The sequence below is a fragment of the Macaca mulatta genome, chromosome 8 (genome assembly GCF_049350105.2).
Source record: "Macaca mulatta isolate MMU2019108-1 chromosome 8, T2T-MMU8v2.0, whole genome shotgun sequence".
Taxonomy (NCBI): domain Eukaryota; kingdom Metazoa; phylum Chordata; class Mammalia; order Primates; family Cercopithecidae; genus Macaca; species Macaca mulatta.
This window is the reverse complement of record NC_133413.1, coordinates 20,778,916-20,797,565: the sequence shown is the minus strand read 5'-3', so window position 1 is coordinate 20,797,565 and position 18,650 is coordinate 20,778,916. Positions and strand designations below refer to the sequence as shown.

Here is an 18,650-nt window from a genome sequence, read left to right as displayed (position 1 = left end):
CAAAATTGACAAATGGGATCTAATTAAACTAAAGAGCTTCTGCACGGCAAAAGAAAGTATCATCAGAGTGAACAGGCAACCTATATAGAATGGGAGAAAATTTTTGTCCCATAAGCACTGCTGACAAAGTGGTTGCCCCCTTTGTCAGTCTGTCCATCTGGCAAAGGTTTAATATCCAGAATCTACTAGGAACTTAAACAAATTTACAAGAAACAAACAACCCTGTCAAAAAGTGGGTGAAGGATATGCACAGACACTTCTCAAAACAAGATATTTATGAGGTCAACAAACATATGAATAAAAGCTCATCATCACTGGTCATTAGAGAAATGCAAATCAAAACCGCAATGAGATACCATCTCACACCAGTCAGAGTGGTAATGATTAAAAAGTCAGGAAACAACAGGTGCTGGCGAGGCTGTTGAGAAACAGGAACACTTTTACACTGTTGGTGGGAGTGTAAATTAGTTTGACCACTGTGGAAGGCAGTGTGGCGATTCCTCAAGGATCTAGAACCAGAAATACCATTTGTCCCAGCCATACCATTACTGGGTATATACCCAAAGGATTATAAATCATTCTGCTATAAAGACACATGCACACGTATGTTTATTGCAGCACTATTTACAATAGTAAAAACTTGGAACCAACCCAAATGCCCATCAATGATAGACTAGATAAGTAAAATGTGGTACGTATACACCATGGGATACTATGCAACCATGAAAAAGAATGAGTTCATGTCCTTTGCAGGGACATGAATGAAGCTGGAAGCCATCATTCTCAGCAAACTAACACAGGAACAGAAAACCAAACACATTGATAAGTAGGAGTTGAACAATGAGAACACATGGACACAGGGAGGGGAGGGAGAGCATTAAGACAAATACCTAATGCATGTAGGGCTTAAAATCTAGATGATGGGTTGATAGGTGCAGCAAACCACCATGGCACATGTATACCTATGTAACAAACCTGCACATTCTGCACATGTATCCCAGAACTTAAAGTAAATATGTATACACATGTAAAAATATATATATAAAATAAAATAAAAATAAAAATGGAGTTGGTATCCTTTAGTGAAGTGATCCAGGAGAAATGAAAAAGAAGGCTAATCTATTTGGGATCCATGTTTCTTGAAAGATAAAGACAAAGTAACTCAGAGATGACATCAACAATTTCTCCTGCTGACAGTTTCCAATCAAAAGCAAATAGCACGCGCGTATTTGTCAGGGTCGTTGGCAGTGGTTCTCCAAATCTTTCGCCCCTTATCATACTTCATTGTGCATTTTTCCTTCCTGCTCTTGCTTTATCTATTTCCTGCCCCTTCCCTGAGCTTTCTTTTTCTTCTGTGAGTTGCCGCACCGTTAAGAGGTGGTGTTAAACATGCTATATGGCTTGATACATTATTAATAAATGGAAAATAAAAACTACATTTCAGGATGTTGGTTGGGGTTGATAACAAAAAAGAGAATAAAATGCAGGCTTTTCCCCAGGGGACTCAGAATGGGCAGCTCTTTTCCCCAGCTGACCCAGGCTTAGGGAAGAAATGGAGGGGGCAATCTTAATGGAATAAAAGTTTCTTCTTAAAAATTTTAAAAGAGCTTTATTGGGATATAATTCACATGTCAGAAAAGTCGCTCATTTTGCCAAGACCAGCTCAGCTGGGGAGACCCTAACCCAGCAGCTCTAGAGGAATTAAAGACACATACACACAAATACAGAGTGTGGAGTAGGAAATCAGGGGCTCACAGCCTTCGGAGCTGACAGCCTCGAACAGAGATTTACCTACATATTTGTTGACAGCAAGCCAGTGATAAGCATTGTTTCCATAGATTATAGATTAACTAAAAGTATTCCTTATGGGAAATAAATAAAGGGATGGGTCTGGCTAGTTATCTGCAGGAGGAGCATGTCCTTAAGGCACAGATCACTTATGCTATTGTTTGTGATTTAAGAACGCCTTTAAGCGGTTTTGCCCCCTGGGTGGGCCAGGTGTTCCTTGCCCTCATTCAGGTAAACCCACAACCTTCCAGCGTGGGCATCATGGCCATCATGAACATGTCACAGTGCTACAGAGATTTTGTTTATGGCCAGATGTGGGGGCCTATTCCCAACACATTTAAAGTGTACCAGTCAGTGGCTTTAACATATTCAGAGTTGTGCAGCCATCAACACCATCTAAATTTATAACACCTTCATCAACTCAAAAAAAAAAAAAAATTCTGTACCCACCAGCAACCTTTCCCTATTAACTAACCCTAGGCAATCACTAATCTACTTCTGTCACTATAGATTTGCCTATTATGAACTTTGCATAAAAATAAAATCATGGAATATGTGGTCTTTTCCAACTTCTCTTTCCCCTAGCCTATGTTTACAAGACTCATCCATGTCATAGCGTGTGTCGGTACTTCATACTTTTTTTTTTTTTTGAGACGGAGTCTCAGTCTGTCACCCAGGCTGAAGTGTGGTGGTGCGCTCTCGGCTCACTGCAGCCTCCACCTCCCGAGTTCAAGTGATTCTCCTCATCACCCTCCTGAGGAGCTGGGATTAGAGGCTCATACCACCATTCCTGGCTGATTTTTGTATTTTTAGTAGAAACAGGGTTTCACCATGTTGGCCAGGATGGTCTCGATCTCCTAACCTCGTGATCTGCCTGCCTCAGCCTCCCAAAGTGCTGGGATTACAGGCATGAGCCACCATGCCCAGCCAGTACTTCATCGATTTTTATGGCTGAATAGTATTCCATTGTTTGGCTGTACCGCATTTTGCTTATCGATTCATCTGTTGATGGACATTTGAGTTGTTTTCACTTTTTGGCAATTATGAATACTGTTGCTATGAGCATTTGTGTACAAGATTTCTTGTGAACATGTTTTCATTTCTCTTGGGTATACACCAAGGTGTGGAATTACTGGGTTGTATGCTAACTCTATGTTTAGCCTTTTCAAGGACTGCCAAACTGTTTTCCATAGCAATGGCACCATCTTATATTCTCATTAGCAATGTGCAGGGTTCTGAATGTCTCCACATCCTCACCAACATTTGTTATTATCCGTCTTCTTGATTCCAGCCACCCTAGTGTAACTGCCCAATGCGTTCACCTTGCCTGCTGCCTAGTGGGAGCCGGTTTATCAAGACAGGGGAATTGCAATGGAGAAAGAGTCATCCAAGCAGAGCTGGCTGTGCGGGAGACCAGAGATTTATTATTACTCAAATCAGTCTCCCAGAACATTTGGGGATCAGAGTTTTTAAAGATAATTTGGTGGGTGGGGCTTGGAAATTGGGGAGTGCTGATTGGTCAGGTTGGAGATGGAATCATAGGAGGTCAAAGTAAGTTTTTCTTGCTGCTTCTGTTTCTGGGTGCCATGGTAGAACTGGTTGAGCCAGATTACATTCTAGGTGGTGTCAGCTGATCCATCCAGTGCAGGATCTGCAAAATATCTCAAGCAATGATCTTAGGTTTTACAATAGTGATGTTATCCCCAGGAGCAATTTGGAGAGGTTCAGACTCTTAGAGCCAGAGACTGCGTGACCCCTAAACCATAATTTCTAATCTTGTAGCTAATTTGTTAGTCTTGCAAAAGCAGACTGGTCCCCAGGCAAGAAGGGGGTCTTTTTGGGAAGGGCTATTATCAATTTTGTTTCGGAGTCAAACCATGAACTGAATTCCTTCCCAAAGTTAGTTCTGACTACACCCGGGAATGAACAAGAACAGCGTAAACCTTAGAAGCAAGATGGAGTTGGTTAGGTCTGATTTCTTTCACTGTCGTAATTGCCTCACTTAAAATTTTGCAAAGGCAATTTTGCTAGTGCTACATCCTAGTGGTTATGATTTGCATTTCCCTAATGATTAATGTTGGGCGTCATTTCATTTGCTTATTTACTGTTTGTATATCTTCTTAACAGAAGTTTCTACTCAAAGACTTTGCTCATTTTCAGTTAGGTTATTTGTTTCTTTATTATTGAGTTGTAAGGGTTCTTTATGTATTCCGAGTACCAGCCACTCATCCAATAAGTGATTTGCAAATATTTGCAGTATCATAAATGGCATGGAGGACACCCACCCCAGCATGTCCCATTCTGTGGGTTGTTTTTTCTTTTTCTTGATGATCTCATAGAATGAAGTTCTTCTGTTGTGTTACTTTTTTTTTTTTTTTTTTTTTTGAGACAGGGTCTCATTCTGTTGCCCAGACTAAAGTGTGCTGGTGCTGGTATGATCATAGAGTTCACCGCAGTCTTGAATTCCTGTGCTGAAGCAATACTCCTGTCTCAGCCTCCCATGTAGCTGGTACCACAGGCGTGTACTGCCACACTTGGTTAATTTTTAAAATATTTTTGTAAAGACAGGGTCTCATTTTTGTTGCCCAGACTGCTCTTGAACGCTGCGCTCAGTTAATCCTCCTGTCTTGGCTTTCCAGAGTGCTGAGATTACAGGCATGAGGTACCAAACCCGGCCTGTCTTAGCTCTTGAAATTGACTTTCTCATGGCACTGCCTCTGTGCTGCTTCTGCTGCACTAAAGGTGCTGGGACTGGGGCTATTGAAAGTTACGGCCTCACGTGCCTTTGTCCCCAAATCTTGACTTCTGTGTTCAGTTTGTCAGCATTAAGGAATTAAATTAGCCCTGACTGTGACTGTACCTCCACAAAAAGCAAAAGCAATCCCACTTTCTCTGTTTGTATAGCAGCTATAGTCCTGGATAAGTCACCAAGCAATGAGTCAGCCCAGCTGTGGCCTGGCCGGCAGCCTTTGGGGCAATTTGTGCTTCACTTTGATGGACCCCTTTGTACCCCAGCTGGAGCCAAGGTTGCCAAAGCCTTTCAGATTCAAGTAGAAGCACGAGTGCTCCTTCTTCTCTGGGTCACATCACCATGAGTATTTGTTTTGTGTTGTGCTAAGAAATTATTTAACTCTTCACATTTAGTCTCAGATAATCCAGTTAGAAAAGGGTTGTCAGGCACCGTGCACACTATACTGTACCGACTTTAAATCAATTGTCTCTCTTGGAGTGGTTTCAGACATACCCCAGAAAGCTCCATTATTTCCAATTAACGTTCCATGACCATACCTGCACGCTCTCAGTCCTCCCTCTATACGAAATGACCTAATTGAAAATGCTAAACCCATGAATTCCCAAGCATGAACATGCCTTTGTAGACCTAAAATCTCTGGAGATCCCTTTGTTTTCAATATGTGAGAGGGCTTTGGTGTGCAAAGCCTGTTCAGTTTCAGGCAGTCACTCAATTAGCAAATATAAGCGTGTAGGGAGCTATTAAAGGTCAAATGTTCTTAACTTCATTATTAAAACTGACTCAAGGCACACAGAAATTAGGAGCCATTTATGGAGTTCTCAGAGCTGTCAGGCCTGCCATGGACAGACTTACAAATATTAGTTTCACCACTCTGGAAATTCTGTGCAGTCGGGCGGACTCCATGGATGATGACACCGCCTACTGTCTTAGGTAGGTTTCTGGAACAGGTCCTGAGACCTATTTTTTAATAGCGTTCTGAGGAACCACATCTGTAAAGCTGTGCAGGTTCCAGGCCTGGGCACAGAAGGAAGATGAGCTGCGATGTGCGATGTAGTTGTTCAGAGGCCTCAGTCAACCCTATGCGATGTAGTTGTTCAGAGGCCTCAGTCAACCCCACAGGCAGTGAGCAGCTGGAAAAGCCCTTCTGGTTATCCCTCACCAGGAAAGAGAGCTGAATCTTTGTACCTAGCATAAGCCAATCATTGAATGTGGGTGGCCCTGTGGTAGGCGCTTGACCTTGGGCTAGGCAGCAGCTAGGCAGTTCCTGCGGAGAGACTCAGTTGGAAGCTGCCACTAACACTTCTGGCAGCTGGAGGCATGGGTACCTTAGTTCCCACAGGGACACATGGACCGCACACCACTCTCCACCACACACTGCGTCTGCCTCATGTTGTAGGCTGCCGTGCCATTGATGATGTGCAGGATTCCCACCGCAGCATGTCTATTTCCCAAGCCTCTTCGTTCCCTCGTCTATCATCTGCCATGTTTTTTGTGTTTTTTTTTCTTTTGTTTTTATTGTTCATAGCAAGATAAAAATTTTCCCTGAGCAAAAGCACTGGGTTTTGACCTGTTATGTTTAAACCATGCGTGGTGGTATACACCTGTAGCCCCAGCTACTCGGGAGGCTGCGATGGGAGGATCACTTGAGCTCGGGAGGTGAAGGCTGCAGTGAGCTATGATAGCATCACTGCACTCCAGTTTGAGCAAAAGAGAAAGACCCTGTCTCCAAAAAACATTTTGTTTGATTTAAAAATAAATTAATTTTAGCCTAAAGCTGCCTCCTTATATATTTTAAGTTCAGGCTAAAAGTTTTTCCACATATAGTACATGGTGTGCTGTAGCCTAATTGAATGTTTGAACAGCCTGTAATCTACTCTTGTGCCAATCACAGAGTTTCAGCCAATCACAGGTGGCTAACTGTTCAAATCGTGTTCAAATAAGGCAAACACCGAGCTGTAACCAATCCAGCTGTTTCTGTACCTCACTTCTGTTTTCTGTACCTTACTTTCCTTTTTTTGCCCATAAATCCTCTCCAATCCCGTGGCAGCACTGCAGTGGCTCTGAACCTATTCTGCTTTGGAGGACTGCTCAATTCATAAATCATTCTTTGCTCAATTGCACTCTGTTCAATTTAGTTAGTCTAAAGCTCTTCTTTCAACAGCCCAGAGGAAAGGGCCAATGGCAGCTGGTGAAAGAGATGGTTCTCAAAACTATATTAATAACTTGTAAATGCAAGCATCTATTATTTTTGTTTTAGGGTCCAACATTTATTCTCAGAAGTCCTCTTTCATGATGATTGACATTCATTCAACAAACCCACATCGCACACAGGCATCTACTGTGGGTAACTGTGTAGTTCAATTTGCTCTTTAATGTTTCATTGTGCCTCGTTTCCTCCCCGTTGCTGCACACGAACCTTGTCTGTGACAGCCCCCACTACCTCGGCCTTGGCCCACAGATGAGGCCATCATTGAACTTCACAGAGAACCTGGTACACTTCCGTCAGCACACTCCTGATGACCTTGGTAAGGTTGCAGCTGGGTCTCCTGCAGAAACTGATCACCTATAGGTCTTTTGGTGTTACCTAGTGTATGCAATCCAGTGTTTCTGCTTCCCCAAGTCTCTCCATCTCTTTCTCCACCATCTGCCCTGGCGGTTCTTGCATTTCAACCTCATTACCCCGGGCCATCACCTCTTCTGTGCTTCTAGAAGCCATTTTAGTAGCCAGCTCACACCATCTCTAGGAGGCCTTTCCAAGATGCTCAATTCTCAGTCTCGAGAGAGCACTCTCAAACTTACAACCTTTCCTTCATCCAGTCTTATGTTCTGGCCCCTTGATCATCACTTTCAGCATCGAGTCTCTTGCTTGGTCCTCAGGCTGTGGCTGGTGCATGGGCCAGGAGGTCCTGACTGTCCCCTGGTGTATAATCCCTTTCTCTCTTTATCAGGCCCAGCACATCTTCGGCTAGGGGCTAGGTTAGGTAGCAACGTAACTGTATTCACAGGCCTAAGGGCCAAGAGAGGAGGTGGGGGACACATTTTGTCTTATGGCTAGAGGCTCCCCACACTGTCTTCCAGCAATGGGGATGAAGTATTCTTACCTTCTTACTAGGGAGGAGTGGCCCACCTCTGCAGGCCCAGAAGATTCAGAGAATTAGGAGTTCCCAGATTGGGGGAATGAAGGTGCTGAAATCAACCTGGATGTCCCCATCCTAGTATCAGGGTGCTGTTCTTTCACACCAGTGTTCTGACCTTGCCATAGCAGATCTATCTTGGCTGGGAGTTTAGCTTTCCGTGGAGCCCTGCTGTTCTGACAGTTAGGTCCTAAGGCTGGCAGTCAGTTTTCTCTGCCTTTGCCTAGGAGAGGAGAGCCTCTTTCTATGCTGCAAGAAGGCCCACTGGCTTCTCCACATTTGATTCCCCATGGCCTGTAAATTGCTGTTGGGTTTTCATTATATTTTCTAAAGTATCAGACTACGTTAAGGCAGTAGGATTGGATTCCGTTGTCATTATAGGCACTGATTCTTCCAAAGTTTTCAAATATCTAATACTTTATACCAGCCACTGCATTTCCTTCTGCTACTATGCTATCTCCTTTTGCCACTGGTGAAAGTTTTAAGAACTAAGTTGTGTACTAATTTCCTTGCACAGTCTGTTCATAAGAAATTACCACAAATGTAAGTGGATTAAACAATAGACATTTAATATCTCATAGTTCTGGAGGCTATAAATTTCAAATCAAGATATTGGCAGGGCCATGGTCCCTCTAAACGTGTGAGGGGAGAATCCTTCCTTACTCCTTCCTGACTCTGGTGGCTCGTAGCATTCCTTGGATTGTGGTTGCATCACTCAAACCCCTGTCTGTGTCTTCATAGGGCCTTCCCCATGTCTCTCTGTCTGTATGTCTTCCGCTTGTCTTATAAGGATACCAGTCACTGGATTTAAAGCCCACTCTAAATCCAGAATGATTTTATCTCAACAACCTTAACTAATTACATCTACAAAGACACTATTTCCAAACAAGTTATATTCTGAGTTTCCAGGTGGACATGAATTTTGGAGGGATACTATTCAACCCAATATAGATGGTCACTTTATGTCAGGAGCTATTTGAGCTCAACTTACCACCAGTGATGAGATCCTTATTGCCAGCAAGGTGGCAAGTGACCCAGTTCCCAAGCCTCACGTTACCTTTTCACCTACCCAAATTTATCAGTTGATCTCTCCAAGAAGGAGACCCTGAGACTGTTGAGCCTGCAGATTGTTTATCAGGAAATGCTCCCTGCGTCAATACCTGTGGAAGGCCAGGGGGTGATGCTAAATTGGGCAGTGGGAGAAGAGAAGCTGCAGCCACCCCAGGCAACCCCAGAGGGAGCTTTGGAGCTAAAATCGCTGGTTAGAACTGACCTGTGTTGGGCCAAAATGGTTGGATGTTTATTCACTCATATCTGTCAGTCACCAGATATGGGATGCCCTGGGAAGGGCTTGACCTTGTACTAGATGGCTCTTTGCAGACGGGGTAATCCCTGAAGGCACTGACAGATGAAGGTTGTCTGCTGATAGTCCTTCCAGAAATAGGCAAGAAGTCCTTCCTTGATGGGGATCTGTGTGGCATGTCACCATGTCCAACACGAGGACTTAAAACACAGAGATGAGGCCAATGCGGTGAAGGTGAGATTGTATTTCGGTGCGCACTGTAGACATTCCACATTCTGAATCTCATGACACAGGACCCATTTGGGGCTCCACTAGCCAATAATTAAGCCCACAAACCTCAGTCAGGAGTCGTTCAGTAACAACTATGTTGAATATATAGCAGAGAAGCCTTTGTAGAGTTAGAAAACACAACAGCTATCTCCCTCTGAATTTGAAATTAATGTTGTTATTTTAGAAAAAAAATAAACTATTATTCTGGAAAAGTTAACTGGCTTGCCCAAAGTTACCAGCTATGGACATGAATATCTATTTTGTTAATGGTTTTTATTTTTTTCATTTTTAAAACTTACAAAATTTTTAAATTTTTGTTTTATTTATTTTTGTTTTAAAAATAGAGATGGGATCTTGCTATGTTGCCCAAGCTGGTCTCAAACTCTTGGCCTTAAGCGGTCCTCCTGCCTCGGCCTCCCAAAGTGCTGAGATTGCAGGTGTGAGCCACTATGCCCAACAAAAAATTATGAAAATCTTAAACATACATAAAACTTTGGAGAATAATTTAAGTAATACCCAGGTGCTCATCACCCAACTCCAACAAGTCTTGGTATTTTGTTGAATTTGCTTCAGATACTTTCATAAAAAAAAAAAACAACTTAATAAATAGACCTCTTTTTACATTGTTCTGAGCCTTGCTTCCTCCCTTTCTTACAGAAAGAAGTAGTACCATAAATTTGTTGGTTATCATTCCTATGACTTGTTTTTTCATACTGTGTATGAAAGTAGTATAAACAGTAGATAATATTATTTGCATGTTTTTAGGCTTATGTAAATGAATCATGCCAAATGTATCATTCCATAACTTGCTTTGCTCGTGCAACATTGTATTTTGAGATGTAACCATGTCAATACATGTAATTCTAGTTTATTCATTTTAATTATTGTATAGCATTATCCCATGAATATGCCATATTTATATATGTGCATTCTGTTGAAGACATTTGGAAAATTGGGAAATGTTTTCCATTTTCACTTTTATGAACAATGCTTCAATGAAACTCTTATTTATATCTTGTTTATATCTCTTGGAAGAGGGGTGAAATAATTTGTCGGTATATTAATATATATTATATATATAGAATTATTGGTTTTTAAGTTACATGCATCAGAACCAGGACCAGGATAAGGCAATCAAAGGCACAGAGTGCAATATTTAAGGAGGATTTCCCTCTCAGGGGGCAATCCTACACTTGCGTGACCCTGAGAATGAGGGCCTCCTTAAATGTGAAGGCCCAGGCACCTGCTTGACTCATCCAGCATATACTTTCAACTTTAATAATTGCTTCACAAATTGCCCCTCCACATGTCGGAACCAATTTACGGTCTCATCCGCAATGTATGAGAGTTCCAGTTACACTTAACATTAAGTGTAATGGAAAACTTGAAAATTTTTGATAATCTTATGGATGTGTTGGTTTAATGTATAGTTCACTTATTACTAGTCAATTTGAACACGATATTATTAGCCATTCAGGTTTCCTTTTTTGTGAATTGTCTTTCATATTCTCTGTCAATTTCTACTGTATTGCCTATCTTTTTCTTGTATGTAAGAAATATGTATATATACACACACATATTTGTATATACATAAAATGTGTATATATATAAACATACATTTAAATATACATATATATATTTAATGTATAGACAGGATCTTGCTGTGTCACCCTGGAGTGCAGTGGCACAATCATAGCTCACTGCAGCCTTGAACTCCTGGGCTCAAGCAATCATTCCACCTCCACTTCCGGAGTAGCTGGGACTACAGGCATGTGCCACCATGCCTAGCAAAATTTTTTTTTTTTTTTGTAGAGATAGAGTCTCACTGTGTTGCCCAGATTGGTCTCAAACTCCTGGCCTCAAGCAGTCTTCTTGCCTCAGCCTCCCAAAATGCTGCTATTATAGGCAGGAGCTGCTGTGCTTGGCCCATTTTTCTTATTGATTTATGAGATCTTATACTCAGAATCCTCACCTTTTTGTGTTATATAGGGGTCTATATATAGATATTATTGTAGGTATATTCTCCCAGTTTTTGTTTTGTCTTTTATAGTCTTTAGTTACACAAAATTTTACATTTTAATATACTCAAATTATATCTCTTATTACCTTTTTTATTGTATTTTCTGTATGCCCTAGCCAATGTTGTACAAAATATTTTCGTAAGTTTTATTCTAAAGTTCAAATATTCTAAAGTTCAAATTCTAAAGTTCAAAATTGCTTTTAATTTTTGAATCTTTACTCCAAACATACTTTTGTACATGGTATAAAGCTTTCGCATGAATAACATTTCCGTAAAGATAGAAAAAAGTTTAAAGATTATTTATAAATTTTGACTCAGAAATTACACTTATTAAAATTTATCCCAAAGAAAGGAGTAGAGGTGTATGCACAGACTTACTAGAGTGATGATCACTTCATCCTATTTATATGGATGAATTGCAGATACTCTAAATATTTAACAGTGGGAAGATGGCTAAAATAAATTTAATTATAGTTATATAATGTAACAGTTTAAAGCTATAAAATAACAATACATTTGAAGAAAATTTAATGACATGGAAATAAGTTAATGATAGATCTTAAGTGGAAAGAGCCAGTTAAAGCAGTGTGCATAGTTTAATATTATTTTGTGGAAAAATATATAAATATACAACCAAAAAAGGTTGAAATGCTATTTATTAAGCTGTTAGTGGTTGTTATCTCTGTGTTGTGAAATGATGGATGGATGATTTTCTTTCCTTTCCATATCTATATTTTCTTCAATGAATATGCATTCCTTTTTTTTTTTTTTTTTTTTTTTTTTTTTGAGACAGAGGCTCGCTCTGTTGCCCTGGAGTGCAGTGGTGCGATCTCGGCTCACTGCAACCTCCACTTCCCGAGTTCAAGCAATTCTCCTGCGTCAGCCTCCTAAGTAGCAGGTATTTTGAGAGCAAAAATGGAAAGTTGTTTTAAAACACTCATTCCAAGAAATGAGGTTAACAGAGCTCTCATGAATGCTTAAAATGGAATAAATCATCTTTGTCATCTAGTACTGTAGTTAGAAGGATTGAAAGCCCAGAATCTTCATGACAGAACTGAAGTCAAACATTCTGCCTGATGGTCCTCTGTGTTTCCATGGTCCCCTGTCCTGATTTGGGATTCAGAAAATATGACTATCATACCTAGGTTGTGGATGCCTGCTGAAACCTCATGGAGGCTCGGTTCCATATCTTCATCATTTTAATCCCGGTTTATTTTTACAGAAGTAGGAATCAAGTTTGTGGTCCAACAAATACAATTTAGTGAGACAAATGTAGTCATTCCGGTAGTTATGAAAAATGTTGCCTTCTTTGAGATGAGGCAGGAAGCCTCTTATCAGCCAGGGGATATCATACATGACTGGAGGATGCTTGCTATTGAAATCCTGTGATTAGTAGGAAGTCCAAAATTTTCTCCCAACCCAAATGAGCCAGGTTTTCTCAAACACCAAATAAAACCTGGCCTTGGTTTGACACTTTTGAGAAATGCTTTCATTTCTTTTTCCATCACCAGTATGCTTTATGTAAAAAATATAATCCTGAAAAATAAGATGAAACAGAATTTTAATTTTTTACATTTTGAAAAGATTGTAAAGCATTCAGAAGTACTAAGATTAATTTAATAGATACACTGGACTGGGCTCAGTGGCTCACGCCTGTAATCCTAGCACTTTGGGAGGCTGAGGCAGGCAGATCGTCTGAGATTGGGAGTTTAAGACCAGCCTGATCAACATGGAGAAACTGTCTCTACTAAAACTACAAAATTAGCTGGGCATGGTGGCGCATGCCTGTAATCCCAGCTACTCGGGAGGCTGAGGCAGGAGAATCACTTGAACCCGGGAGGCAGAGGTTGCAATGAGCCAAGATTCTGCCATTGCACTCCAGCCTGGGCAACAAGAGCGAAACTCTGTCTCAAGAAAAAAGAAAGATACATTGAACCCATTGGTGTGCTAGTCACTGTTAGTTACTAACTCTCCAGAGGAAAACACAGCATTTACTGGTTTGTAGCACTGGCTGATTTCTGTGGTGTAAATACTTCCACCGTGGCTGACTCCAAGCCACCTCCCTGACACCATTGAATGGGGAGATGGGAAGAGGTACACGTGATCAGCTTGCCTGGTGTGATCCAGCTCCAGGCTGGAGTGCAGTGGCACGATCTCGGCCTACTACAACCTCTGCCTCCCGGGTTCAAGCAATTCTTCTGCCTCAGCCTCCTGAGTTGCTAGGATTACAGGCACGCACCACCATGCCTGGCTATTTTTGTATTTTAGTAGAGACGGGTTTTCACCACGTTGGTCAGGCTGGTCTCAAACTCCTGACCTCAGATGATCCACCTGCCTCAGCCTCTCAAAGTGCTGGGATTACAGGCGTGAGCCACTGTGCCCAGCCGGACATTTCTGGTTATACTCAATAACCATAAATAGTAAATGTTAATAATTTAGCAGTTTTGCATGTTTTTTTTTACAAAAGAAATAAAACAGTAATAATGCTGAAGTACTCTGTTTCTCTCCACAGATTCATTTCCTCACCTTCCTTACCCAGCAACAACCATTATTAAGAATCTGGTATGTATTCGTTTAGACCATGTTTTCGCACTTTTCCTACATGTATATGTATGCAAAAGAATACATAGTTGTGCTTTACATATTTTAAATTTTTATCTAATGCTTTCATGTTGTACATGTTCTTCAACTTCCTGTCCCCTTCAATATCATGTTTTAAAAATCTGTTCATGTTAATACCTACAGATGCAGTTCATCTATTTCAACTGTTGACTGTACTCTATTGTATGAAAATATGACAAAGTATTCATCCATCCTCTTACGATGAACATTCATATAGTTTCTAATTTCTTGCTAATACAAATGATGTTGTAATGACCTTCGAGGTATGTCTGAGTATGTAAAGTTACTAGACCTAGAATTGAAATGAATAGGTTGCAGGGAATACTTATTTTCTACTTTAGTAATACTGACAAATTATTCTCCAAGTAGTTGTTCCAATTTACACTCTTTCCAGAAATACATGAGAGTTTCTCAGGTCCCATATCCTTGTCAATTCCCAATATCACCAGGCTTTTAAAGTGTGGCCAAACTTCGGGTATGAAATGATATCTGTTTTAACTTTCATTTCCCAGACTGCTAGTTAGATTGGCCATTGTATTCATTAATGTAAAAGCTAAGCAGCTGTAACAAAGAGACCTCCAGACTTAGTAATGTAGGTAAGAATTTCAATAAGAAAGATATTTTTCTTACTTAATCTTATGTTGGCCGGTCCAGGCTGGTAAGAGGACTCTGCTCTACACAGTCACTCAGGCATCCTTCCGTTTGCTACCATGCTATCCCTTAGGTCATCAACCTTGTCTTCCCGGTTGAAGTCAGGTTGTTGCCACATACCAGCTTTTGGAAAAAAAGACAAGCTCAGGGAAAGCAATTTCCTTGCAGACAAATAAGACAGAAGTGCACACATTTCTTCCACTCACATTTCATTGGCAATAATTCGGTCTCATGAATAGGAAATATATGTGTCTGGCTAGGCAGCCATGTCCAAGAAGAAGGAAGGAGTGGAGAAAGTGCTAGCATTCCTTCCCAAGCAGATGTTTGTTGACTTTTTGGATTTCTTCTTCCATGACTCAGCTGCTAATACATTGTGCCCATTTTAATTTTGCTTTTTTCCTTATTGTTTCGTAGGAAGCCTTCATATGCTCTAGATTTGATCATTTATTTATACAATAATTTTGATTGTTTAAATATACCAGTATATATACCTCAATAAAGCTATTTTAAAATATTCTCATTTGTGATTTAAACAAGCCATATCATATTCTTTAGATAAATTAATATTTCTTTTGTAAAGTGAATAAAATTACCCCCATCCCGATTTTCTCTTTTCTGGAAATGTAATTTTACCTAGTAACTTAATCAAAATTATAGTTTCATGAAAATTTCTTTAGACTAATGTAAGCTGTTCAAAGTTAAAACAGAAACAAAAAATGTGGTTTCCTCGATACTATTGAACCCTCCAGAAATATCTGACAATCTGTATGACATTGTGGTAATTTTTTTGACCACTCTGAATTTCCATTTTCTCAACTGTAAGTATGCTATTATTTGCTCTGCCTGCTGCATGATATTGTTATAAGGATCAAGCAAGATAATGCAGATAAAATGCTCTGTGGAATGCAAAATGTTTAAGTGTTAGGAATTAGAATTACAAATAGTATTTCAATAGCATGCAGATTTCATTTGAAATGTCCTAAGTCTTGTTTCCAGTTTTACTGTTATATTCTATATACCATTTACACAGATATTCCATACTCTGTATCAGGGGGTGATCTTTGGCAGTCACTATCATCTCTGGGTGTGTGTGTGCGTGTGTGTGTATGTGTGTGGTTGGAATAACAGCCATGTGCCCCACCACATCTGTGTGAGTCAAGACTCTCCTGAGAGCTGCCTTTATTTTGAGCAGCTCCGTTCCTAATGGCAACCTGGGAGGTTGGCTTTCCAGCCTGTTTTCAAGCAGTGCTCAGCTAAGCCACGTCACTGCAAGGTATGCCTCAGAATTTCTATCGCTGTTTCAGGCCACCCCAGCTTGGCATGCATCACTGCCGTCCCCCGGCAGTTCTCAGTTTCCTGCAATGTCTCATCCTGCCTGTCACACCCAGTGACAGCCTGTTATAGTCGGGTGGGCAGTACTAAGTGGCTGCTCCCTGGCTCAGCCCTATCCGTCAGTGCCTTTCCCTAGCATCTCTGCTCCAGCACCGCCCTTCATGGGGAGCCTCAGGGTTGGCAGAGGAAAAAGAGGGCTGATAGAGACAGAGAAAGAGAGAAACAGGAATGCCCTGGGGTGTGATTTTTACTTTATTGGTGATAAACCAACTGTAAAAAGTTAGAAAGGAGAGTTTTAGCAACATGTTGAAGAAGGGAGTTCTTTAAAGGGAATATAGGAAAAGCTTCATAATTTTATTGATATACTTGAATTTAATTTTAAAAATAAGGACAGTAGTGCTCTTGCATCAAAATGCAGGAGAATTATTTCGTGCTGTGTAGCCCAACCCTGGAGGTGTTAGGAATACCCCAGTGAGGAAGAGGAAGTGAACTGAGGTGACTATGTGGTGGTCAAGGTCCGGAAATTAGCAGAGATAGGGTCTGTGTCCTCCCTCCTACCCAGGAAGGGATTAGCAGTGACTCATTTCATAAACATTTATTTAGCAACTTCTATATACCAAGAGTTATCCTCCATGCTGGGATGTAGCAGAAGCTGAAACAGATGAGGCTAAATCTTTTATGTCTGGGATTTTACTGCTTTCATGGAACTTAAATTGGATTGGTAGGGCATGGAGGAGGTTAATGGCCAGAAACAGAAAGACACTTGATAATTAAAATAAATAAATAGTTACATGTCAGTTACTGGTAAATGCTAAGTGTTATAGTCCACTTTGTGTTGCTATAACAGAACACAATAGATGGTAATTTATTTATAAAGTAAATTTATTCTTCACAGTTCTGAAGGTAGGGATATCTGGTGAGGGCCTTCCTGCTACATCATCTCATGGCAGAAGGTGAAAGGTCAGAGAATATGAGAGTGCAAGTGAGCGAGAGGGAGCCAAACTCGCTTTGATAACAAGCCCACTCTTGAGATAACTAACACACTCCCGTGATACTGACATTAATCCCTGAGGACTCTCCCTTCATGACCTCATCATCTCTTACTCAACCCCACTTCCCAACACTCTGGCATTGGGGATTACGTTTACTACACATGAACTTTAGGGAACACCTTTAAACCATAGCACCGTGTAATGATTTTTAAAAAGTGATGTGAAAGCAACTGAGGTCATTAAAGAATATCTTTCTGAAAAAAATAACATATAAGCTGCTATAGGTCGAATGTTTATGATCTATAGCACCCACCCCCCCACACACAAATTCATATATTGAAATCCTAACCCCCAATGGAAGGGTGTTAGGAGATGGAGCCTTTGGGCGGTGAATAGGTCGTGAGGGTGGAGCCTTCATGAATGGGACTAATGTCCTTCTAGAAGAGACCCCAGAAAGCTCCCTTACTCCTTGCACCTTGTGAGGACTCAGCAAGAAGACAGCCATCTGTGAACCAGGAAGAGGACCCTCACCAGACAGAAAATCTGCCACCACCTTGATCTGGGGCTTCCAGCCTCCAGAACTATGAGAAATAAATTTCTCTTGTTTGTAATTCTCTATGGTCTTTTTGGTATAGCAGTGTGAACTAAGACATAAGTTGAGACCTGTATGATAAGAAGTAGCAAATCATGGTAGTTAGGAGGACAGAGTGCATTGAGCAGAGGCCGCAACTAACATGAAGGACCAAAAGTAGGACCAAGTTTAAAAGGTCCCAGTGGAGCTAGGAAGAAGGCCAGTGGGCCTAGAGTGGGGCGAGTGAGGGCAGAAGGCAACGAGGCATGTGTGGAGAAGTGGCTGACCCTGGATCACACAGCTCTGTTAGGTGGGGTTAGGATCAGGAAGCACAAGTCCAAGGGTTTAGCCCAGAGATCCCCTGCTTGGGGCATCTGGGGCACTGAGGAAGCTGTGGCTTTCAGAATCAGGTGACTGTCAGATTCAGGGAGCTCATCTGGGTTGGCTCAAGGACCAGTGTTTGGTGGTGGAGGGCAGACATTGAGGAGGGAGGAGCCATTAAAAAAAACAGGGTCCAGCCCTGGAAGAATAGCCTAGTGGGTATTGGATGAGTTGGTGAAGGTTTCTGCTGAATGCAGTGAAATCCTATAACAAGACAGAACAGAGAGGCATGCTTCTGGTGAAGGCTGAGTGGGGACACTGCAGGTCTTCACTCATGCAGGCATCTGGGACTCAGTTCAGCCCCTGGGATCCATACCATGGACTTGGGACCGCAAACATCTCCAGAGCCCACTTGCTCATACAATGGGAGCTCCAATGTATTAAAAGGTCAGACTTCCCTTGCCTTAAATACTCACCTGGGTGAGCGTAAAGATGGCAGGTCATTTTGCAAGCACTGAGAGAGACAACCAAATGTAAAGAATCTTGCTTTTGATGGTTTAGGATCAAATTTGGAGCTCTGTGTCTTTGAGTTTGGGCACCCCTCAAGCCAAATCTTTAACATTTTTTTTTCTACATTGTAAAGCAACCAACTGATGAAGGAATAAAGGTGAAAGTTCACTGTGGATAAGACTTGATTTTGCAGTCCAAAGACAGATGTACCCTGGATTAGGTTAGGTACAAATTGAAGCTTTGTGTGACAAGTAACATCTCAGGATAGCAGAAAGTGTCCCTGTTTCTAAAGATGCACTATGTCAAACTGTAGTCTCTCGTTTTTTGTGGCAAGGAAAAGCTTCACATGGCCCCAAAGTCCATACTCTTATAATTAGACCATGC

The 18,650-nt window shown here is 41.2% G+C and overlaps 1 protein-coding gene across 1 annotated transcript in view; it reads left to right on the top strand.

The window, feature by feature from the left end:
- Positions 1-18,650, top strand: part of PSD3 (pleckstrin and Sec7 domain containing 3) — a 696,970-nt gene that overhangs the window by 75,620 nt on the left and 602,700 nt on the right. The window contains exon 3 of the mRNA XM_028852422.2: positions 13,780-13,829. The gene's annotated coding sequence lies outside the window, so the exon portion shown is untranslated. The remainder of the gene's footprint in view (positions 1-13,779; positions 13,830-18,650) is intronic.